The 19,969-nt window shown below is 34.5% G+C and overlaps 1 protein-coding gene across 5 annotated transcripts in view; it reads right to left on the bottom strand.

The window, feature by feature from the left end:
* Window positions 1-870: 870 nt before the first annotated feature.
* LOC308191581 (uncharacterized protein) overlaps window positions 871-19,969 on the bottom strand; it is a 38,326-nt gene continuing 19,227 nt past the window's right edge. For 4 of the 5 annotated variants that reach the window (XM_080584116.1, XM_080584120.1, XM_080584121.1 and 1 more), the window contains one exon: window positions 16,236-16,990. The gene's annotated coding sequence lies outside the window, so the exon portion shown is untranslated. Of the gene's footprint in view, window positions 2,805-9,185; window positions 9,299-16,235; window positions 16,991-19,969 lie in introns of those variants that run through there. The other variant, XM_080584117.1, reaches the window with a different exon arrangement.

Below are 19,969 nucleotides of genomic sequence, written 5' to 3'. Positions count from 1 at the left end.
TGCCTGTGAATTATCCCCCCCTCCCCCAAAAATAAATAAATAAATAAATAAATCTAGTTGCTAAAGGACACACACATAGCTGAAGCTATTCTCACAATCCAGGAGTATAAGTTATGTCTAAATCAACAAATAGTTCAGAACAATGGAAGGCAAGAAATTGGGATAAGGGAAATTACTAAAATAAAACTTTTAAAGATGAGGATCAGTAGTCTTATTATTTGCATTTCTGAGAGGATTTGCAGTGGTTAGAGTCTTATCTAGTACTGTGGCTAGAAATAGCCATTAGCAGTTGAAACATCCTAGCTCTGTTCCTGATGTGAATCTCCTAACGTAATTCCATCCAAAAGGAACCCACTGTGAGCTCCAAGACTATGAAAATATGGAGAAAAAACAAACACAACCAAACCAAACCAAAGCAAACCAAAACAAAGCAAGCAACCAACAAAACAAACAAAAAACTTGAACGTAGAGATAATTGGGAGATTTGTTACTCTCTTTATGCAAACTAATTAACTTTTGGTGCCCACCATTGAAACTATGGCATGTTTTAATTTACTAGTCTATTAGTATCTCTGTGGTTAATCAGTTAAACAGCTTACTGCATGTAGTGGAATGTACTGACCAAAGTCAGACATAGGCTTTGAAAAGTATTGAAGTACTGCATGGTACCTTGTCCAAATTCTTGCTGCTTCAAAACTGTGTGGATTCTCAATAGAAGTCTTCTGCCCTATTTACCTATCCCAGAGCTCTAGTACCCATGTGTCCCACTAGAACCTTAGCAATATAGATATATGATAAACACTACTGTTATTTTATTTTTGAATTTTCAAGGAAATTAAGAATCCATTCTCTGAATTATAGGTGGTTGATTTATATTAGGAGCTTGAATATCACGACAGGAATGTCAACATAAATTTAATGTTTAAATTCAGGTTTCTGAGTCTCAAACTGAATCACACCCCCTGCAACTGTTTGAAACCCTAACAGTGCACAGTTAGAGAAAAACTAAAGATCATATTAATATATATATATATTTATATGGAAAAAAAAAGCATCCCAAGTACAGTAATTCTGAATTTCAATGAATTACATCAGTTGCATTATTAGAACACCGTTACATTTTATCACAGCATATATTTCTTAGAGAAGTTACTTGACTGGAAACAGCAAAGTACATAAAATATGCCATATCATAGAATCATAGAATGGCCTGGGTTGAAAGGGACATCAAAGATCATCTAGTTTCAACACCTCTGCCATAAGCAGGGATGCCACCCACTAGATCAGGTTGCTCAGGGCCTCATCATCTTGCCAAGGATGGGGCATCCACAACCTCTCTGGGCAACCTGTTCCAGTGCCTCACCACACTCTGAGTGAAAAATTTCCTCCTAACTTCTAATCTAAATCATCCCTCTTTCAGTTTAAAACCATTCCCCCTCTTCTTGTCAATATCTGACTGAGCAAAGAGTTGCTCTCCATCTTTTTTATAAGCCCCCTTCAAGTACTGAAAATTTGCAATGAAGTCACCCCAGAGCCTTCTCTTCTGTAGGCTGAACAGTCCCAGCTCTCTCAGCGTATCTTCATAGGAGAGGTGCTTCAGCCCTCTGATCATCTTTGTGGCCCTCCTCTGGATCCACTCTAACAGCTCCACATCCTTTGCTGGGGGTTCCAGACCTGGATGTAATTCTCCAAGTGGGGCCTCACAAGGGCTGAGCAGAGGAGGACCTCAGCCTGCTGGCCACTCCTCTTTTAATGCAGCCAGCTGTCCTTCTGGGCTGCAAGCACTCACTGCCAGCTCGTGTCAAGCTTTTCATCCATCAGAACCCCCAAGTCTGCGTGGCTGCTCTCAATGAGTTCTTCTCCTAGTCTGTACTCATATCTGGGATTGCCCCAGCCCAGGTGCAGCACAATGCATTTAGACTTGTTGCACCTAATTAGATTCACATGGGCCCAGTTCTCAAGCCTGTCCAGGTCCCTTTGGATGGCAACCCTTCCTTCTATGGTACCAACTGCACCACTCAGCTTGCTGTCATTTGCAAATATGCTGAGGGTGCACTCGATGCCACTGTGTACGTCGTTGATGAAGACATTAAACTATACTAGCCCAAGGACAGACCCCTGAGGCCCTTGTCACTGGTCTCCACTTGGACATAGAGCCATTGATCACCACTCTCTGGGTGCAACCTTCAAGCTAATTCCTTATGCACTGAATGGTCCACCCACCTAATCCATATCTCTCCAATATGGAGACCAAGATGTCATGTGGGACCACGTCAAAGGCCTTGCAGAAGTCCATGTAGATGACATTGGTCGGTCTTCCTTTGTCAACTGATGCAGTCACTCCATCATAGAAGACCACCAGGTTGGTCTGGCACGATTTGCCCTTGGTGAAGCTATGCTGGCTGTCTTGGATCACCTCTTTGTCTTGCATGTGCCTTGGCAATGATTCCAGGAGGATCTTTTCCATGATCTTCCCAGGCACAGAGGTGAGGCTCACTGGTCTGTAGTTCCTCAGGTTGTCTTTTCTACCCTTTTTTAAAATGGGAGTGATGGATGTTTCCCTTTTTCCAGTCACCAGGGACTTCACCTGACTGCCAGGACTTTTCAAATATGTTGGAGAGAGGCTTGGCAACTACATCAGCCAGTACCTTCAGGGTGCTGGGATGCATGTCATCAGGCGCCATTGACTTGTACATGCTTAGTTTCATCAGGTGGTGTCAAACCTGCTCTTCACTTACAGTGGGTGGGTCTTTTCTCCCCTAGCTTCCATCTACAGGTTCAGGGAAATGAAAGACTTGGGAAGCCTATCAGTGAAAAATAAGTTGTTGAGTACCTCAGCCTTCTCCATGTCTATCATTACCAGTTCACCCTTCTCATCCATCAGAGAGGGTACGCTCTCCTTGGCCTTCCTTTTCAGAGCAATAGAATCCCTTCCTGTTATTCTTTGCAACCCTTCCCAAGCTCAGTTCTATCCATTCCTTGGCTTTCCTTATCCAATCCCTGCACATCCGGACTGCATCCCTGTACTCTTCCCAGGCCACATGTTCCTGCTTCCACTACCTGTGCATTTCCTTCTTGCACCTCAGTTTGACCAGCAGGTCCTTGTTCAGCCATCCTGGTTGTCTGCCCTCCCTGCCCACATTTTTTATGCAGGGGGATGGAGAGTTCTTGTGCTATAAGGAAAACAACCTTAAAGGGTCTCAAGCTCTGCTCAGATCCTTTGTCCCTAAGGACAGTATTCCAGGGCGTCTCAGCTACTAGGCCTTTGGTAGTTGATTTGAATACTAAATTATTCCATCAAAAAGAAAACAACTTTATTTTTTTCTACTAAAAATAAGACAACATTGTTTTTTTGTTGATCAATACATTAGCTAAGGGATCCTTTATAGTTTCTTTTTTTTTTAATTTTATTTTTATTTTTAATTTTTTGGTACCTAGTAAATAGAAGATATAACAATGGTTGAAAATTAAATACTTTTTGTGAAAAAAAAAAAGTAGAATGATAATACACTGCAACAAAAAACAACACTCTTCTTATCAGGGCATCTTATTATACAGTTTTCACTAAGCACTTTTGACCAAAACTATTTCCAATGGTACCTCATTATGTAAATCACTAATGGCATTTCAGACCCTCAAAAATGTCAGGAACTTTAACATAGACTTCTGCTGGGTTTTGAACTCAAGTGAAACAACTTCCTCACAGCTTGTGATCATTAATTTGCAAGTTATTTATCAGTTGCATGGTAACCAGATGGAATGTACTCATCAGGGCAAAACTTAAATGTGAAACAAATTTAAGAAATAAATTTAAAAAAAAAAAAAAAAGAAAAGAAAATTATGTCACCAAACTGGCAGGACATTCAAATATTTCCAACCATGAGAAGTAAAGAGAACTGATGGTGCAAAAAAAACAGGCAATATAGAGAATGATATCACTTTTTCTACTCTAGTTCCTAGCTTCGTCTTGGGAGCTCTTCCATAAAATGTTCTAGCTGCTAATTTAGATTCAGGATAGGAAAAGGCTTGTAAAAACTAAAACAAGCTTCAAAGTTTTAATCTTTTCAAATTAAACATATATATATATTTTTTTTTTTCAAGTTATGGTGACACTTTAGGCTTGGTATTCTGGCTGTTGATCATCAGTGCAGTCTTCAGCGCATTCTTAACAGTGGACAGAGAATAAATTGGTTTTATACAATTAATCTGAACATACACTAGAAGTACTGAGCTAGCTATAACAGCAGTTTTACAGTCCTTCCTGAATTGTTCTGATTGAAAATCTAAAACAGCAATATCCTTGATCCTATACTCCTATATAAACTGAATAAAAGTCATGAGCATTCAACTTTCACTCTCCAAACTTCTTTCATCAGCATTTAGTACCCTTCAAGACTGATGTCTAGAAGCTGAAATATATATGTTAAGCTCTTTCATACTGTGGTCATCTCTTCCTTTACATTTCCTCCTTGTAACTTGTTGTCACTGATAACGACATGAAAAGATTCAACAAAACACAAGCATATGTATTAATACAGATGTAATCAGGTAGAATATTGGATTTTTCTTTTTCTTTTTTGTGAAATATAAAATTTAATATATATATATGTATGCTTTTGTATGTAAGCAAGGGCATATGTGACAGTGTGTATGTATATGTGTGTGTTTAGGTAGTTTATACAATTGAGAGAGCAGATTAAGCTTCATTTCTTCTTTCTGTTCTCAGTCCTGCATTATAGCTGCAATTAGTTTATAGAGACAAGTATTGTATTCCCTACTTTAAATGTGCTGTTTCTTCTAAAGTTATATTTTTATGTATATGGTTTAAAGGAAAAAAATCCCAAAAATAAAATAAAGGGGTCCGATCTGTATTTATAATTCTACAGATCTGGTGGATTGTTTAGTGAATATTGTGTGACAATGACAAGTTTCCATTTCAGTATGTCATTAAGATATTATACCTGAATTTAGTCACTCATCACAAATATAAAATGTAAGTTTCATTAAAGTAAAGATCAACTTTGGGATTTCATCTTTCTTCATTTGTTGGAACTTTTACAAAGTTTATGTGGGTGATGAAATTAGATCTAATTTATCCAGTTTTATGTATCTCCCCAATCACATTTACAAATGAAAACTGTGTTAAATGAGTTATATAGATGAAGAAAAGAGAGGTCCCTTAAGAAATTCCCCTTGATATATATAATTGTCTTATTAGAGACAATTCTAATGATTCTCTTCTGCTATAACAATATTTTCTCCTAATTTATTCTAATTAAGTAGATTGCCATGAGGTCACTTATTTGGCAGTTCTTCATTCGTTGAAGTTCTTTTTATGAACCTAACACAAAATGTCACAATTGCTCCTGTCAAAGCAGAGATTTTCTATTTCATTATTGAAAATAATAAAAATGTTGTTTTCTATTTCCATTATTTCAGTAGAAAAAATCACAGAGCTAGTCATGTCAATTGGTGACTAATTTGGAAAATGAACTACATGACACATGTAATGGCACAAAGAAAAAGAACTACGGAGGAGCTATTTAGCTACCTCCTCAGTAAATACTTGGGAAACAAACAAAACTTTATTTTTTTTAATAGAAAATGATATTTGCCTTGTGACCAATCCTACTGAACTCAGCTGCACTATTTATATATTTACTTTACTCAATGCATTGTTGAATCTTAGCTTTATATAATAAGAAAAGGGGGATAGATGTCAGTTACTTTTTATGTTAGTGAAGATTAGATATATATGAAAAGTGTGTGTTTTTTTCTCTGTTGTATGTTAACAAACAAAAATGTAATATGATAATCACAACATGTGCACAGAACCAATGTGATTACTATTGTGGAGAGTCAGGTTGCATTTGCTTCCCAAAGGATGATCTTTGGCAGAATCTATGGCGATGGGAGCACAAATACCATAATATCTGAATATTGGAAGAGTTAAAAGTCAAGGTAATCACTTCTTGATTCCTAAAATAAAGATCAGTTCTTGTATTATGAGACTGGTCTGTTTCAATTAGGTTTTAATTCATATATATATGAATTCATATATATATATATTATTTAGTTAAAAACATTAATTTTGCCTGCTTTTAAAAGTAATTAAGTTTGTAGAATAAACCTTCCTAATTTCTGTTACTTGATGAGTCTCTAGAGTATCTCTTTGTTATCTGAGGATCTGAAGTAGAATTTTGTAAGTCTTCACTATGAGTCTGTATAACTGAGAAATTTCCTTTGTACCACTACCCTCAATTTTGGCATTTCCCAACTTTCAAGTGTTAACTATTCAGCCTTAATATTGGTTTTCTGTACTCCTTCACATGTCAAATACATTGTTTTATGAGTAAGATAGTTTAAATTGTTACAGACAAGGAATTTCCAGAGCATTAAAGTGAATAGAGCAGTAGAATTATCTATTTAATATGTTATAAATAAATTAATAGGCACTACAATTATTTCTTTACAAATGTAATGTATTTGATTCTTCAGTTTCATCAAGAAGGTATCCATGAAGTTTCCATACAGAAATCTTTACTACAAGCTATTTAAAATCACAACTTTTAAATGGAAAATTACTATTCAAGTAGTTTTGTTCCTTTTCATGCTTTGTTTTTTTTTTTTTTTTTTTTTACCAACACTACAAGTCCTTTTGTTTTTCATGGTTTCAATTTCTTCATGGTACAATGAGTAGATGTTCCATCAAAATTATATTCAAAATAACAGAGGAATGCTCATGAATATTCACAAGGCTAAATATTATTCTTGTTTCTTAATTTTGAGGAATATTGGGAAACCTTGATACATGCAGAAAATAATGTAAAGGGGAGTATGGAAGAAACAAACTGTGTATTTTGTGTGTAGTTTTTAACATTTAAATTTTCATTCATGATTAGCATTTAACCAAAAAAGTTCCAGTTACGCTAAAGGAAAAAAAATAATAAAAATAATAAAGAACAAAAAGCCCATCATCAAAAAAAAAAAAAAAACACAGCAAAATGTCTATAACATCAGTCAGATAAAATGAATGAATCAGAAGATTATCATAATTTTTAGAAATTAGAAGTTATTATAATAATAAGGGATGTTCTTGAATGGCTATGGTCTTCTGTTTAATATACTGAGGTGAAGTAAAAGGCTACAGGAAAACAGAAACATAAAAACAGAGTCATTCAAGAGCTAAAATAACATATGAAGTGCAGCTCTAATCTGAGTGAGGAAATGGATTCTGCTCATCCTCACTTGCATTCCTGTAACATGTACATGGGTACATTTGAACTGTGTATACACAATGTTCAGGTACAAGTTTCAGTCCCATTTGCTGAAACCAGGCAAGTCCTAGTCACCTTCAAGGATGGGACATGACTACATGTAATTCTCCTATACGTATTGATTTCTTTTGGAAAGCAACCCAAGCATGCTGGCAGGGAGAGTGCTTGTATATAATCTCTTTATTACATGATCAGAGGAAAAATACTTTGAGGCACATTGTAAAGCATACCCTGCTCCTGTAGACAGTCATGTTGTAAAGACAGTGATAAAGAAGATATCAAAGTTCCTTTGTCCTCTTTTGCAGCTAAACATTTGTAATAGCCTTTACAAAGTAGAATGAATAAAATTTCCTACATTACTGCATTCATGCGTGTGTAACTGATTGTGTAAATGCAAGAATGTGTATGTATTTATGTACATATAGTTAATCTACTTCCTCTATTGATTTTTACTGGCCAAGGTTTAAGACCTTTTCCATAAACCCCGCTCAGAAAATGTGTTCCTGAAGAAATAGTTGATGAAGATATAAAATAAAGAAAATCTTTTGCCTATAAAAGATCTGTACAGGTTGCCTTTTCATTATGAAAAATATATATATTATTTTTTTTGAAGTGGTTAAGCATCATTGTGACTGTTGGTATGCTAGAATTCCCAGTTGTTATAACTCTGTAGCAATCTCATATCAAAAGGTTTTCTTAACTCCTTCATCTAATAAAAGGTGGAATGATCTTTCAAGATAGCTGAAGCCATCTTTGTAGTTGATTCACTGGAACACGTGTTTGCTTATGCTCCTTACATCACACAATGAGCATCATCCATTAAAAAATTCCTTAGCTCTACCATACTGGGATGTCAGACTATTTTATTATTATTATTATTATTATTTTTTACCTTGCATTATCACTGACCTCACACAAATGGAATGAAAAATGCTCAAAACTCTTGGGTGTGAGCTTCCCTTTAGAGTCAGTGAAATATATAAAAATATATTTAAAGGGAAATTAGTCTTGTTTAGAAGTAGGCATCTATTTTTGTTAAGATGATTTTATCATAAAACTACAAGCTTTCCACTGACTGTTCAAAGATGTCAGTTAGGATCCATATATAGATGTCAACACTGGAAATGACTATAGGTAGGTGAGATGTATGCTACCTAGTCTCCCTTTATAGTCAATAGAACATGACATTTAAAGGGAATGATTCAACTTGCTGTAAAGTAGGTGGCCATAACAGGTGAATAGATGAAGCATGCTTCTGCTTTTGGATATGATTTTCTTTCACTGAACTCTAAAAATATACCCCAGGTGGGAATTATTATGTCTATTTTCCATGTGACTAAGTATTGATTAAACAACAGATCTTAAAAAAAGCATGTACTAGTGCTTAACAATGGTTCTTCTGCTACTTTCCCTTGTTGGTTGTATTTAATATGTTTTATTTTAGTTAATGCAAAAAAAATATATATTTACTTAGTTAATGGGTTAGAGTTTCCTTCATGCATGCATTCATAATTCTTTCAAGTATATATTAGTACAATCATATTTTTTTCAAATTATGTATTAAGAAATCACCTGTTACTCAACACTACACTTAAGTAAATACCATGCAGAAAAATTATCAGTAATATAGATCAGGATTTGCAAGAGAATGAAGCATAGACATAATTTTATCATTAACAGAAATGTGTGATTATTAATATTTAACTTCAGGTATCAGAGAAAGCTTGGACCCTCTTTCTACTATGTCTCATTGTTGATACCATTGTTGATATTTATTTGTAATGTTAAATGATATCTTTGTCAAATAATTAATATTCAGATTATTTATCCTAGCATTTCTGGATTCAATTTACTTTGTAGTCCTTTTGCCTACCTAACCACCAGCTGAAGTATGAGAGCATATAATACCTCAGTCTCTGCAGTTCCAATCTTGGTTCCTTCCTTTGGATGTGTACAGTTCATCAGATGTTTCCTAGGAACCACGTTAGACGTGGCAGTTTGTTGCTTTTACCCTGCACTAGCTGTGAAAAGAGAAAAACTACTCATAAAAAAAATATGGATTTTAAAATATATTTTCTTTTTTTCACCTGAAGGTGAGTCTCTGTGCTGTTTTGAGGAAGATAAAAAGAGAAAGGAAAACAAAAAAACAATTACAAACTTATCTGTAAAGAAATTCCAGCCTCATCTCCCAGACTGGCAAGTAGACTGACTCAAAATGTTAGGAAAATCAGTTTCAACTATACTTACATTACAAAGCAGAGAGGAAAATAATAAATACAATATAGGGTCAGACAAGCTAAACCTAAAGGTCAATTAACTCTCTTCCTTATTCCCTCTTGCCAACCAGGGAAGAGCAACGAGTGTCTAGGAATTGCCTCCTTCTTCATTCCTGTTGAAATACAAGAGGAGTCCAAGACATGTTTACATGTTCCAGTAAAGACCTCGAACAACCAGGTCTGTTTCACCCTGTTTCACCTTTTCATAGTGAAGAAAATAATTTAAGAAGAAAAGAATTTAATCTCCTTCAAATAATGTTAATAAATTTGCTGACAACAAAGTTTAATTACAATTATATTTATAAATATCTTCTCTGAACTTTCCATCAATTGGCTATGTTTTTTGTTTGTTCTCTTGTTCATTTTGCTTTTATTTCCTGGAAAACTACATGAAAAAAGACTTCACTAGCAATAATTTATCTGGTTATCCTTCATAATTTACAGAAATTTGTGTTTCATCTACAGAGATATTTTTCTCTTGCTGTTAATGGGTAGACCAGATTAACAAGGGATAAAAATGATAAGCTCTTATCTGTATGGATACAGAATTTTCATGACTTTGCAAGAAGTGAAGCCACAGCTTTTTAGGAAGATCACAAATTAGTTTATTGATCCCAAGGACATTTAGAGAAAGTAAAGTGCTGCAATTTATGCCTTCTTTCCTTATAATGTCAACTTTCCAATATAATGTCAAACTCTTTTTTTTTTTTTCATTTCTTCAATATATTTTATAGTATTTAGTACTTCTAGACATTCTTATGTAGCTCCTATCAATCTGCGGAAGAAAGTCAAACTATTTAGTCAAAGGCTAAGAAAGTCACTGAGCCAGAAAATACATTCTCGCCTGGAATACACAAAGCATGTACCATATAATGCCTTTTTCATAGTCTTTTTTAAAAAAAGAGTATGACACAGCTATCCATACCAGAAGTTATTTAAATCAAGAAGAAACAGGAGTCAGTTTCAGGTACTGAACTGCAATCTCATATTCAGCATTACTACTGGTTTGATTTAAGCAGTTCCCCTGTTCTTAATTTTGTATCGTAAGTACCCAATTCAGCACAGTGAATTCAGCACCCTCACAGTGTGATACCTAAAATTTATGATACTGACCATTGCCATCAATGTGTCTCTTTATGAACATAAGCTTGACAAACTAAAATAGTAGAGCTCATACAGATAAAATTAAATCAGTATAACATAGTACCTAGTAGAAGGTAACAATTGGTATTACAATATTAAGAAGATGTCTCAGGTTGGAAATTGATTTTTCCTATGTTGAGATGTGAAAACGTTTTCCTTATCTTGTCTTAAATTGGATATCTGTTTCTATAGTATTGCTTATGTATGGCAATATAGACTGGTTCTGATATTTTTAGATACATTTTTGGTTGAAAGCAACCAAAGAATTTTGTAAGTTCCTACCTAAACATTTGCCTGTAATAATTCAAAAGAAAAAAAAAAAAAAAAAAAAAGCAAAACCCCACCATCTTCCTATAGAGGAAATAAATCTCACAAATGTGCAGTTAGCATATTTCCGTGTTCCTTAAAATTATACATACTAGTTTTAGCATACAAAGGTATCCCAATCTAAGCTTTTTTTTTTTTTTTTTTTCTTTATGATCCATATCCTAAATTAATTCCTATTGGTATAGGTACAAAACTTGACTACACCAGCAACTTTCTTGCTTCACAGTTTATCTTTACCATCTCTAAAACCACTCTACCCTGTATTTTTTACAAAGATGTCTGTGTTTGATAAAAATTTGACAGGAACAGAAATCTTAAAAGTAGTGAACTTCAATTAGCAGTATAAATGCTCTGATTTCCTCTCTATATACCTTGGCCTTGCAGAGTGTGCCTTTCACTATATACAAACATATATAGCAGTATGTTTCACTTAGTAAACTGAGAATAAAAAAAATGTACTTCTATAGATGGAAATATCCACCAAATAATTTTAGTACTAAATATGCACCAAATAAATTTAGCACCACTTATATGCACCAAAAATTTTGGCTTGGAGACTGTATCTTGCATTGCAATGCCAACAGGGATGGACTTCATAGAGAATCAGCAAAATGTCAAGTTATTGTTTTATGGATACATAAGTGGGAAGACACAAAGAAGATTTTACTTCATGTGTTACATTCAGTGCCTACATTTTAAAATGTTGAAAAATTAGAGGAAAAGTTGCAGAATAAGGCCAAATAAATCATTTAGTGGCTCAAGATAATGCCTGACAGTAGAGAATTGAAGAGCTCAATCTATATTATCAAAAGAAGATAGAAAGGTCAATTGATTATGGTGTATTAAGGAGAATAAAAGGAGAATTAAGGAGAAAAACCTTAAAGAGAAGAGTGAACCCCCAAAGTTTTTGTTTGGTTGGTTGGTTCTCTTCAGTAAATTTCATATATCAGGTAAAAACTCAGCACTTTATGAAATATATCTTAAGATAATCATTATGAAAAAGGATAAAATTTTGTGAAAAGATGATAAAGCCTTTATTCTGAACACTTCAATCCTCCAGGAAGGTTGTTATAATCTGAGATGTATAACACTTAAGAATGAACTGAAACAGCCAAAATTATTACTGCTAGCTTGGTAACAGCAAGAAAACAGACTACACACCCGTGTGAAGTACACTTTAGTGAAAGCTTACATTAAAATAAAACAAAACCAAACAAAACAGTAGACTCAAAATTGTGAGTCCCTTCTCAAAAAAGGAAATAGTATTTAGAACAGTATGAACTACTGCAGCTGTGAACATTTGCTGAACTGTGGAAATTTCTATAAATGACCTAATTAAAGCAGCTAATATCTCCAAGTGGTTTATGAACTCCCACGCTGCCTTGCCTCCAGCAGGGACCATGGGAGCCTTGGCTTCTTGGGGTTTCATGTTCCTGGCTCTCCTGTAGGAATTGTGAGATCCCTGAGACCTGCCTGAAGCCTGGATCAGAGGAAATCTCATCTCCTGGGGATGAACAAATACCAGTGAGACTCAAAACTCCATAGGATTGTATGACAAGAAATTAGACAGCCATGTATCCATGGCCATGAGGCAGACTTTATAACATATCTGTCCTTGCACCACAGATCTCAGAAGTTTCTATTGTACTCTGGTGAGCGGGCTGGCATGAATACAAACACAAACCATTCTTTTGTGAATAGTTCGTCCTAGCTGATGCTCTGTGGAATGTTTAAAGTACCCTAAAGAACCAATAAGTTTCACACATTAGGGTTTTTCAAATAATTTATTCTAAAATTTCTTGCTGTCTTTTCTAAGCCTAACAATTGATCCTCCTCTGGTTCAAGGATGAACAAGGCTTGTTTAATTTGAGATATATAGCTTTTCAAAAACTACTGTACTTGTTCCAAGAAGCAAGGTGAAGGGGCTACTTACAACATATTCTAAAGAAAGATGATTTATTTTCTTCAGAATTAGAACTCTCTTATAGAGAGACCTGTCAATTTCTCATGGTACCCACACTTTACCAGTCAGAATGTCACCAATGAATATAGCCCTTTATCTGCAATGCCATACTGTGGATCAATCCCATACACAATTTAGTATGTGTTGCAACTTTAGAACTGTGATTTTTAAAAGAAAAATGATCTAACTCTGCTCTCATTTAAAGGTGCAGCATGGGCACAAATATACCTTTTGTGCTGAAATTCTTCATTCTACAACCCTGAAGTGAGATGATACCTGTCACTAAGTTTGCTTATTAGAGAAGGCTGTGAGAAATAACTTGTTAAAAATTTATTTGCTCACGATGAGTAAAATGTATCTGAGACAACTACTACAACTACTACCTCTCAGTTTAGTGTTTATTGAAAGGTTAAATAAGAAAAATTACAAAGCAAATCATGTAGTCCTTCATTTTGTGAAGCAGAAGAGAATGTGATTGAGCAAAAATAGACGACATAAATAAACTGCATACATTTGAAAACTCAAAGAAAGATAACAGCTTATTGATCTACATATTTAATAAAAAAAATTGCAAACAAAAGCTGATTATGTGTTTCATATGAAAAACATCACAGAACAGAATTAAACCGATCAAGGCAACAACATGTATTTTTTCCTTTCTTCTCATACTGTGGTGAAGAATATGGCAAGATTACTTAAACCACAATGAAAAACACTTCTTTTTTTTTTTTTCAATATCACTCCTGCTATTAATTTCAGTTTTCATCATTCCCTTCTCTACGATGTAAAACCTTTTTTATTATTATTTTATGTTTGAACATGCCCTTTTCTCTTAAGGATGTTATATCCTGGTGTGATAACACCAGCATAGTCATGTATAAACTACAAGGTCACTAATGATTTTTTTCAAAAAAACATTTATGAATGGGTCACAGAACACAAAACATTTATGAAAGGTCACAGAATGTAGTTATGTCCAAAGAAAAGACACTTGTGTCTGAAATATCAAGCATTACTGAGTCAGAGGTACAATGAAAGTAATTAATCTGATGGGGATTGAGAGCTCTTTCTGAAACCCAAATAGAAGAGAGCCTAATTCAAAATTTATCTTACAGTATTTTCACCCCTATTTAGTGCTCTTTAAGGATCTTTTATGATAAAATTAAATTGATTCTGCACTAAAATTCTATGATCTTTTATGAAGTTAATCTAATGATACCATATTGTTCAGATTTTGGATATCATTAACATTGTAACAATTAAAATAGGAGTTACACATTTTCTAGTCTGAATTTTTAACTGCATTTTTAATCTACTAAAATGGTATTCCAAGGAAGTGAAATATGATCCTGCAGTGTAACTACAGAACTTTGGATGTCATTCCAAAGCTGTTGCTACCCCTATTGTCCAAATCACTGAGTGATTACAGGGGATGTGACATTAAGCACGTTCTACGCTTTTTTGGTCAAAGTTTAATAAAGTTGTTTACTTGACAAGAATATACGAGCATTCTATGCAAAACTGACTACAGAAAGAACTACCATAGAGTCAAAATTTCTTGTAACTTGTACCAAATTTGCTAACTGCTTTAGGTTGAATATGGCTCAAAATTTCCTAAAAGCATCTTGGGAAGTGGACCTATATATAACATTGGGCCATACAGCAATCTGTGGTATAGCTGTGGGTATCCTCCATTCCAATTCCTAGATAAAGACCCAAAAGAACTATCGAAACACATAAGTACTTTTGCCCTGTTCTGCTACTAGATTGCAAAGAGACATTGGCTTCAAATAGAGAATAAAGTCCAATAAGAAAACATTCAGTATGGTCACTAAACAGAAAACCGTCTTCATCACCCAGCAGTAAGTCAGGAAAAAAAAAAGGGGGGGGGGGGGAAAGAAAGTGGAACTTCATTTCTTATTGATTAATTACTATTTTGTTTATTATTTTATTATTATTTTTACTATTATGTTAAAATACTATGCTACACCCATATTATCCAAAGAATTGCAGAAGTCATGCAAGAAAAAAGGGTTCCATCAAGAAAAACTCAAAAACAAAGTAGGTAAGAATCAGGTGAAGATTGAGGGAGAAAAATAAAATATCCCAATATTTTTCCTCTCTAAATAAATTAAAATGCTGACTCTAAGGACATCTTTATTTTGTCTACACTCTAATAGCATACTGTGACAAATATTACAGCACACATGGAACTTAAAAGGTGACATAATGATAAATCTCTCTTTGGCCATTAACTCCTCAATGATTTCAGACTTATTATACCCTATTACATTGCTTTTTATTACACAATTCTGGACCCATTAATTTACTGTATTCTAGCCCTAACTATCACAGATTATCTATCAAGAGGTTATTTACTAGGTTATTCTGAGTGGGAAAAGACTCAGAAAGATCATCGAGTCCAACTCCTGGGTCTGCATAGGACCAACCAAAAATCAGTCTGACAGCATTGTCCAAATGCTTCTTGAACCCCAGCAGGCATGGTGCTATGACCACTAAAATTTGTTTTAAATCATAAGATTTTAAAAATAACCAATGTACGGTTATTTTCATCTTCTGCTTCTTGTCTATGAGCTTTTCTTTAGGTATGCAATACTAATACTAATACTATTATTAGTATTATTATTATTATAAAAAATAAAATAAAAAATGTTGTTATATCTGAGACCAGAAGAAAAAAACCACTGAAAATCATGAAATATTTCAGCACTACATCATTCATTTGAGAATGGCAAAAATTCCAAAGAAGCATCTTATTGTAGCTATATGATGACAAATGCGAGGTACTTAGCCATTACAATGTTTAACTCGCTGCTGCTGGAAACATGCCGACGTACTTGAGAAACTAACTTCACCCCAGGCTCATTGTGGGATGCATATTTGCATGCCAGCTTGAGCTGTTCTCATGTTCTAAGCCCATCTACACTGTTCTACCCAAGTACTGCTCCATCAATACATCAGCAGTACTGATGCATTGCTAAGCTAACTTATTGCAGGTAACCATATGACTGCTCCCAGGCTTCTTCAGTTCAAGTTAAGCAGATGACTATTAAAAACCACCAGTTTTCCTTCTCGCAAGAAAAACACTAATCCGTTTCAAGGGTAAAATCACACTGCCAATGATGTCAATCTTACCTTTTGCCATTGATCTGAAAAGACAGCCTGTTGCACCTGGAGATAGTTACTGCTACACAGCTGAGAAGTGTAACTGGCCATACAAACATTTTAAGTCAAGCACTCAGAAAGATGCCTTGGAGTGCTGTGATGGTCAGTAATGCAGAGCTTAATGGGTAGATCCTTAGGCCTGTGGACTGGAGTTTGGAATGCTTATTTTGGAACCCAAGCCATATGTGAATGAGATTACTACAACAGAGTAACAGTTTACTGAGTGGGGAGTGCCTAAACTGGGAAAATTTAAGAAGAAAAATTTGGGTGAAACTCACTCGCCTCTGTGAACATTTACACCCATTTCATGAACTGCTGCTAAAGACCTCTGCAAAACTGTGATGCAGAGAAGCTATTTCTGCAGGCAAGTGATAGGTAGAGAACTACACTACAATTGCTGATTCCTGGACATGAAAATTTTTGTTCTTTGAAAATAACTATGCAATGTAATATGGGAAAAAATGGAAAAGGAGGTGGGGGTGTGTGGGGAGGTGTCCTAAGAATTTGAGAGGCAAGAAAAGTTTATTTCCACAAGTGCTCAAATTTATATACTACAGTATCAATCCCCTCGCCTTCTCCTGTCCATCTTATACTCCTGGCTTAAAACTAGTGCTCTAATTGCAAAGAAGAGTGAAAAATCATTCTTGAGTGCATGAGGGCAGACAGTCTCACCTGTCCATGACCATACCACTTAGCTGAGCTCCATGAAATCCTTGTGATCCAGGCTAAGCATATTCCAAATCAGATTCTTCTGAGGATTTAGGTTCAGAGATGCCTAGTGACAGAATCCCCAGTGGTCTTGGACAGGAGATAAGAGTCTGTGTAAAGGAAAGGATATTAATGAGCATATTTTGCTTCAAACTACGGGTCTTTACAACATCTCAGATGTCTGAATAAGGATTTCTAGAATGGATTTTTTGAGCTTGAAACTTAAATTTTGAAAAAGTGTCACAGTGACTAACTGTATTTTTATGAATATGTAAAAAGTAATCTGATAAATTCTTTCATATTGACAAAACATAACCCCTAAGCTTTCTTTTAATGAATAAACTTAAAATTCTTCTCTTCCGTGTGCATTGTTACTCCTGTTCGATATCAATACTCAAAGTGAGAAGCATGTTAGATTTCAGAAGCAATCTCAAGATCCTTCTCATCTGATTCTAAGTTTTAGGACAGTCTTTTCTTGAGATGCTTTTGAAAATATTGTCTTATTTAAAACTTGTCTTGATTCAATATGCTCTTCACAGTATCTCAATTGATTGCTGCCTGTTATATCTTATGAATTTCATATTCTCCTGAAGTATATTCAGATAGCTTAAGGAAGATATAGATAGAATGTCTAAGAACCATATTAGACAATTTAGTATTTCTAGACAATTTTACCCGCGGTCCATTCAGTAAACTTTTTAAATTTCTTCAGATGTAGAAGTTGTGTATGCGCTTGGTAAGAGCTAAGCTCTTTTACTTACCCATGAGTGGTTGTACGTAAGTATATAGATAACTCGGTAGGAGAAACTGTTTGATGTACCTGTGCTATTTTGACAGGAAAAAAAAAGAAACAACACTCTATGATACTAGAAAAAAAAACACTGAATTAGCCATTAAATTAAAAGAGAAAACAACAACAACAAAATGTAAATATAAACATAGAATTCAACAATCTGATTCAATAATTAAACCTGAAGAAATGGGCAACACAAAAATAATAAAAAAAAATGATGTGGTTCAATTAGCAAAGTGATCTGCTATGGAAACTTCAGGACAAATAGGAAAATGTTAAGGACCTACTTCTACTTTGAAGTTAATGGCAAAAGTCCAGCTGAAATCACTATGAGCAGAAACAAACCCTAAACAATGAAGGAAAGAGTCTGGCAGGATTTCAGGACTCCATTAGTTTTAATGATTCATGCAGTGCCAAGTGTTTGGGTATCTGGGACTAAAAAATAAACAGTTTCTCTTCTTACATATTATTGCTGCAGGTATAGCCTTTTAGGGAGGATTGCAGCACATTCATATGCATAAAGTAAGTATTGTGAAAATTCAAATTATCCTATTTGGAAAATAGGTTAACTAGGTGAGAAACACATCGTCACAAAAAAAATCGAAAAAAAAAATACACCTAATCTTCTCCTATAATCCATCTATCTATCTATCTATCTATCCATCTATCTATCTACCTATCTATCTATATTTTTCTGCTGCACCTATGTCACACAGTTTTACAAAGCTGGAACCTATAGAAAAGAAAGTTTGGTCTTGTTCTCATAAACCAGCAACGTAATGAACAGGAATTACTTGCGGGTATAATTCTTAGGAAAATTGTTCCAGATTAGTTAGATGTTTAGTTTGACATTAACCTCTTGAGAAGGTTACTAATATTTCTCTTAACACTGTGTGTGGAAAGAAAAAAAGTTCTGATTTTATGATTATGAAGACTGATAATATGATGAGGGTTTGAGGCAAAAATTCTAGGCTCATTGAAGCTACTATGGAGTCAGGGTTTCATCCTTCAAATGGACAAGCTATCAGATATTGACCAAATAATGATTTCTGATATTAATGAATTATAATTCATATCAACAAGGAAATATCATTATATTAATGATTCTTGCTTGGTCACAATAAAGGTGGAGTACATAACAGGAAACAGGTGTTAGATAAAACACTGCTCTGATTTAATGCAGAAATTCTGAAGGAGGACTTTAGAAATACTTATTATTGATCATATTATTCACCTAGGAAATAAACAACAAAATGTTTCATTTTACTAGTTTGACCCCTTTTTCTTTTTTCATTCCTCCCCCTCCCCCTTTCCCTTTCCCCTTCCCTTTCCCTTTCCTTTTCCAATGTGATCAATCGATTGATTGGTTTGTCTCATCCCTTATTACTGCATCCTGATTACAAGTTGTGCTTAGATGCTATCTAAAGATGAAAATTCAGCCAGACTGGCATTTTTCTAATAGTGGATTTCATTGACATCTGCCATTCATTTAACCTAATCAATAATAATGTCTTTCTGACTTTTTTTTTTTTTTTAAGAACATTATTGCCTTTACTTAAAAATAAATATAGGATATTCTAAACTAAAGATTTGCTGATGCTCCAATGGATCTTCATTGTTTCAGTCAGAATACTTTTTTTTTTTTTTAACCACAATATTTATTTCACTCAGGGTGAAATAAATTGTGCCAATGACATAACAGGGGCTGAAAAAAGCTAAGTTTCACATACAGTAATTTCGGTTCAGCACGTCACACATTGATATTGGCTGACCTTTCAGTTAGCGTAAATGATATTCCAAATCTTTTGTACTCAGACCCAAAGTGACTAAAAGTTCTGACTAACAGCTCAGATGCCAAGTCACAATTAAGCCATTCTTGAACCTGGGAGTCAGAGCTCTAAGTGGGAAAAGGTAAATTAATCACCAGACTTAAGCCATTTTTTTTTCCCCATAAATGGTGGTCCAAGAGTACTTGAGAAGGGAATTAAGGGGAATTCTCAGAGCCCTGCTTAGAATTAACCTTGAGGGAATTTTGGTTTTAGAAGTTATCAAGTGCCTATATTTCTTGTTCTGGGTATGATGAGACTAATCTCCCCTCTAGACTTCACAGTCAATATTACCTATGATAATGTTTTCAAAGGAAGTATTTATGCAGTTTTGTGTTTCTGTACAGACATAATGTTTATCTTCAGAAGCTGACCTGGGTATGCTTTCAGCTCCATGCAGAGATACTTTAAAATAGAACAGTGAGATTAAAATAACATATAAAATGAAATCCCTGACATAAAATGTAAAA

The sequence above is a fragment of the Anser brachyrhynchus genome, assembly GCF_964034855.1.
Source record: "Anser brachyrhynchus genome assembly, chromosome: 3".
Taxonomy (NCBI): domain Eukaryota; kingdom Metazoa; phylum Chordata; class Aves; order Anseriformes; family Anatidae; genus Anser; species Anser brachyrhynchus.
The sequence above is the reverse complement of the archived record's forward strand: the minus strand, read 5'-3'. Positions and strand labels throughout refer to the sequence as shown.